Source organism: Podarcis raffonei, chromosome 13 (genome assembly GCF_027172205.1).
Source record: "Podarcis raffonei isolate rPodRaf1 chromosome 13, rPodRaf1.pri, whole genome shotgun sequence".
Lineage (NCBI taxonomy): Eukaryota > Metazoa > Chordata > Lepidosauria > Squamata > Lacertidae > Podarcis > Podarcis raffonei.
In genome coordinates this window covers 26,622,953-26,628,952 of record NC_070614.1, presented here as the reverse complement: position 1 = coordinate 26,628,952, position 6,000 = coordinate 26,622,953, and the positions used below count along the sequence as shown (strand labels likewise).

Sequence of the window (6,000 nt, the reverse complement as noted above, 5' to 3'; positions counted from 1 at the left end):
ACAGAGTGAGATCGATAGCTATGTGTAAGTGTAATATTTCTCTTCTCTTGGGTACAAGACAGAGAGGGAGGTTCTTACAAATCTGGTTCCCACTAGACTAGAGCGGGACTGGGAACCCTTCCCATCCTCCTTTGTACCATCTGCCTGCCAAGCTGTCACTTAGGTCCCAACTGCTTACAATCTGCAGGCATGAATACAAGAGTTATTTATTTCTTGAAGACTTGGTCCTTTTCCTACCACCACAGTCAAGGACAGGATAGTATATCCCTAGACCCTCCTTTCCATCTGTCCCCCAAATCCAGAGAGATCTTGCCATTTTCCTTAACGTTGCTAACTGGGGTCAAGACAGTTGGAAATTTATTATGCATTTCTTGCAACACCTATTTCAAGAAGTATATCTTCTCATCTCTTGTATATCGATTTGCCACCATTTTCCAGACAGAACTCCTCTTCTTAAAAGACTGGATAGTAGGCAGAAATTCAACAGGACCAGCCTTGGTTAATGCAGAAAATGTGATGGGGAAGGAAGAAATTGCTAAGTTTCTGCTTGTGTGCTGTCAACCAGCACATGACATGTCCTGCCAGGGGAGGAAATATGTGAAACCTACTAGATTCCTACATCTTAGCAGTCTCTTGCCCCACAACCCTTGCGTATGTACTTTCCCTTTCCTTCTTCTGGAGTGTCGGAGGCAGAGCAGTGAGTAGAATGGAACTGCACCTTGTAAAAGTTCCTTCAGTATTACGTTCAAAGAATATTGTGTGTAACGGAGACTGCTTTCGTGGATGATCTACGTTGCAAAATGGACAGAGCGTTTGTGTCCCTGTTCGTTCTGCTGGACCACTTAGTGACTTTTGATACCATGGCATCCTTCTGCACCACCTGTCTAGGTTGGGACTTGGAGGCACAGTTTTACAGCAGCTCCAATCCTCCCTGGAAGAGCAAGTTCAGAAGGTGGTGCTGTGGGATACTCCTGTGGCCAGTGGGGTCCTTTAGAGTTCCATCTTGTCCCCCTTGCTATTTAAAACATACATGGAACTTCTGGGGGAGGTCGTCTGGAGTTTTGGTATACAATGCCATCAGTATGCTGATGATACACAACTCTGTCTTTCCTTTCCATCAAAACCCTTAAAAAAGCTACCACTGTTCTAAATCAGTGATTGATTGCAGTAATGGGCTGGATGAGGGTGAACAAGTTCAGGACAAGACAGAGGTGCTTCTGGTCAGTTGGAAGGTGGATGAGAAAATAGGACTTCAGCCACTGTTGGATGGGATTACACTACCCTTAATGACTCAGTTTGGGTGTGCTCCTGAATTCTGCCCTGAACCTGGATGCCCAGGTTTTGGTGATGGCCTGGAGTTCACTTGCACAATTATGGCTCCGGAACTAGATTGTGTCTGTTCCTTCCAATGTCTGATCTGGCCACAGGGATGCACACCTTAGTTGCATGCTCTACACAGGGCTGCCTTTGAAAAGTATTCAGAAGCTTCAGTTGGTCTAGGGTGCTGCAGCCAGATGGCTGACTGGGGTTGGTTACAGGAAACTCCCTTGTTGAAACAACTTCACTGGGTACTTATCTGATTTTGAGCACAATTCAAAGTGCTGGTTATGACCTATAAAACCGTGTGTGTGTGTGTGTGTGTGTGTGTGTGTGTGTGTGGTTACCTGAAAGAGCTCTTCTCTCTATACAAACCTGCCTGGGTCCCATCAATATGAGAAGCATGGTTGGTGGTGATGCAGCAGAGAGCCTTTTCTGTGGCTGCTCCCATTTTGTGGAATTCGCTCCGAAGAGAGGTAAGATTGGCTCTATCTTTTGTTATCCTTCTGCCAGCATTCTCCACCCACATTGTTCAGCCGGGACACAGATCCAGCACCAAGGGCCTTCTGGTGGTTCACACACTGCAAGAAGTGAAGCTACAGGGAACCAGGCAGAGGGCCTTCTCAGTAGTGGCACCCACCCTGTGGAATGCCCTCCCATCAGATGTCAAGGAAATAAACAACTATCTGACTTTTAGAAGATATCTGAAGGCAGCTCTGTATAGGGAAGCTTTTTAAGGTTTAATGTTTTACTGTGTTTTTATATATACTGGAAGTTGCCCAGAGTGGCTGGGGAAAACCAGATGGGTGGGGTACTACTACTACTACTACTACTACTAATAATAATTGTACATATACCCAACAACCTTAAAAAGGTATTAGAACACATTCTTGCTTTTCACATTTGGATCTTCCTGGGCAAAACGGGGGTGTTTCTGAGCCCATGCTCCTCCACTTTCTAGAATGGTTATTGCTTTGGTTGATGCTGTATGCACAAAAAGTTGACTGGACAGTCTACTCTGTCAATCAGATTAGATCCTTTGGTAGCAAGTGATACTGTGGTCCACAATATGTTAATATCATGACTGTTGACTGCTTCTGCTCCTTCCTGAAAGATCCCAATAAGCGGTCATCTCTTTGGAATCTTCCCATTAGGAAAATTGCATGGGTTTCTTTGTCATCTTCACTTCTGTTCTGCAAGACTGTGAAGCTTATTGAGGAAGCTGCATGAGAAATACAAAGTGAGTTGCCCTTAATATGTGCTTGTTTTCCTTTGCCTCCTGAACCCGCAGGTCCTGCCTATTTGGTTATTGGAAGTGAAGGGTCCGGATGGGGCCAAATTCCGAATCCAGGCAAATCCAGCCTATTGCAATGATGTTAATTATTGTTAATAAGTAAACACAGACCTGCCCAGCCAATCTTCCCAGCGCTGCCCCATCTGGCTCTCGAAAGGCCAAGGGAATTTGGCTGCGGAGGCGCAATGAGAACAAAAGGTAGATTGTCGCAAGCAGGGCTCTGCAAGATGCTGGCTCCCCCAGGCGTCCTCCCCACTCCAAAGCACTTTCTGCTGCTGCCCAGCCATGTGGTTTCATCTCTTTTTGTGCCAAGCCATCTGGACAAGAGATTATAGGGTGGCGCCCATGGGATGGCCTGCCGTAATTGTGTATGGCTCATATAGTCCTAATAGATAGGCAGATCTTGGAGGCCAGTTAGGTGTGGCTTAATCTGGGCCTGCATTTAGCCCCAAGAACTGTTTTTTCCCAGTGCCCATGGTCAGTCCTGAAGCGTGCAACTTAGCTAAAGAGTGTGTGAGCTGTGAACCAGGAGATTTCTGATTCAAATCCCACATTAGCCATGAACTCGTGAGGCAAGCCATTATCTCTCATCCTCATCGCCTGCTACCAAATTGTCAATACTGAGAGGATAATGCTACCCTTCTTTATAGGGTCATTGTTAGGTTTACAAAGATAATATATGGGAAGCATTGTGAAATGCTCAATGTGATGATATAAGTGCTATTATGAAGAATATATTTTTGAGCACTGGGAAAGAACTTTAACCCTCTCCAGTGTGTAAACGAAACCAGGCCTTGCAGAGAGGGTACTTAGAGATTCAAAACGTTTTCCACATCTGTGTGGGGTTGATGACTGAAAGTATTATTAAAATATTACTCTGCCTGCAAAATATTTAATTTCACTGTCAGAGGCAGAATGCTTCTGAATTCCAGTTGCTTGTGGGCTTCCTATAGGTATCTGACTGGCCTCAGTGAGAACAGGATGCTGTTGTATATTTTGTCTTGTGCATACACCTGACCTGAAGATCTCCCCCCACCCCCCTAAAAAACCACCCACCCACCTAAACACACAGCCAAGTTTGCTTTATTCTGGTCATTTGACACCATTTCTCCCTTGTTAAGTGTCTCGTTCCACCATTAGCACTGGGAGAGAAGCATGTGATAGGGAACTGGGGTTTTCCTTGTGACATCTAGTTTCTGCCCTACTAATGGTGTGTCTTGGTAACAGCCCCCTGTAACTGCAGTCCATGGCATTCTTTGCAGACCTGTCACAGTACATCCATAACTGTCCCTGCTGTAAGGGCATAATCTGAGTCAGAGCTTACTAAGAGCTCTGGGCCCCTTTTTTGGATTTGCACTGAGAGAACCTCTGTGCAGGTACAGACAGGAGTTCTCAGCCTCCAACTTAGAACTTGAAGGGGATTCTGGGTGGGTGAGCTGAGGCCTATATGTGTTGCCTAGCAACTCCCTACACCTCCATAGAGAGCCCAGTCCCCACAAAAAAGTCAGGAAGTGGAATCTAGCTCCAAAAGGGCAGGGGCCTTGCTGTTTGTGCTTAATAGGTTAAGCTGGTGATTTTGGGCCTGGTTGCGCTCCTGTAGTGTTTCCCCCTGTTCTAGCTTGATGATGGCAACGTCGCTCTTTGGGAACTGGAGCTCCTGTTGCACCACCGTGAAAACATATTCTGCTGCGCCAGAGACCAAAAGCAGGTTTGGCTGTGCGTTTACTTGGAGGTTGTTTGAAACAGGGCACCTGAGAGACGGAGGAGGTAGTGAATGGCAGAGATGGATGGGTGCCATTACTGACTCCTGTGACCCCACTCTCTCCCCTGCTTGCCCCCACATACACTTCCAATAACTGGGTGAAGCAGGGGGGTGTGGGCGACAGTGTCTCGAGCTGATTCTCCGCTGCCCCAGGGGACAACATTTAAAACTATATGCTTCCCGAAGTCTAAATTTTCATTTGCAGCAGTGGCGACCCACGCCGCTTGTGGTGTGAATGCTAGATGGGAGGTTTTTTCTTTTTCTTTTTAAACACAATTGAGTGAAGCAAGAGCAATGGCAAGATCTTGTTTTCTTCCCGCAGTCACTTCCCAAATTTTACCCTGAGAACCGGTTGCCAGGCAACTGGCTTTAACATGGCAACACACATAAAGGCGGCAGGAGCTGATGTAGGCCCCATCCTCCATCTCTACATGTCAACGCACATTCTGTTCCCACCTCGGAGAGGATTCCTCTCCACCCCTCAGCCCTTCCACTTGTTCAAAACGAAGCTCCAGCGGACAACTGAGCAAAAAGCCAGAAGAGGCAGTTCCTATCTGCATTTTCACAACACGCTTAAATCCGTGAAGAGTTTTATCAAGTTTACATGCTTGTTATATTCCCCTTCCCTCCCCCTCCAAGAAAAAAGGACAAAAGAGGTTTCCTCACCTCATATTTTTATACTGCTTTCAGTGAAGCAGAAGGGGAGTAGTTTCAACGCAAAGTCAAAGCAGCAGTACCTTGAAATACCCCAGGGAAGGGCCCGGGTTCAATGGCAGAGCATCTACTTTGCATGCAGGTCCCAAGCCTTATATATGAAAGATCAAATAAAAAAACGTATTCAGAGATAATTTGCGAGATTTCAACTGCCTAGGGGCCTCCACAGGATTTAATCCAGCACTGGTATAATTTAGCAAAAGGTAGATTTCTATGGTCTGAAATTATTCAGAAAATACTATACATTAAATGAATTTTTGTGTTGTTTATCAGTACCCATATATTATAAAGCTTTTATAATAATTTAATAATAATTTATTATTTATACCCCGCCCATCTGGCAGGTTTCCTTTTCTTGGGGAGAAGGGCAGGGTTGTTGCTACTGTTCTACATGTTCAGTTTCCTTGTGAGGAGAATACGGTAATATCAGTTTACACATTTTCAAACTGAGTATGAGAGAGCAGCTAAGTGTGTTAGCACCTACACAACTGAAACAGCACCAGCTGCTCAAAAGCGAACAGTATATGCTTGGAGCCTCCCCCCGCCCCAATAATAATCCAGGATTGCCTACAATCGTCAGCAAACCTCACTTTCGGTGACTAATTTCTGCCACACCGCTTCTCTAAGCATCTTTCCACCAGCCAGCAGAACAGGTGGGATGGGACAAGTGGCCACAAACCCTCAAAAGTTATTGACCAAACATCATCTTGCTATTAATGCCCATGGCAGAAGCATTTCTAGCTATTCATTAAACGAAAGCCTCAAGGAAAGCTCATTTTCTATGTCCAAAAAATGATGCTTAAAAACAATAGGGTTTAATGTACAGCAGGCATGCAAAAAAAATAATAATAAAAGGGGACTAAAACCAATGTCTTAAAAGAGAAGCGAGATGTTATTTATGAGTCTCGCCTTT

The 6,000-nt window shown here is 45.3% G+C and overlaps 1 protein-coding gene across 1 annotated transcript in view; it reads left to right on the top strand.

The window, feature by feature from the left end:
- The first annotated feature begins 4,102 nt into the window (after nt 1–4,102).
- The window catches only part of RAPGEFL1 (Rap guanine nucleotide exchange factor like 1), a 69,661-nt gene continuing 67,763 nt past the window's right edge, over nt 4,103–6,000 (top strand). Inside the window, exon 1 of the mRNA XM_053363414.1 lies at nt 4,103–4,319. The gene's annotated coding sequence lies outside the window, so the exon portion shown is untranslated. The remainder of the gene's footprint in view (nt 4,320–6,000) is intronic.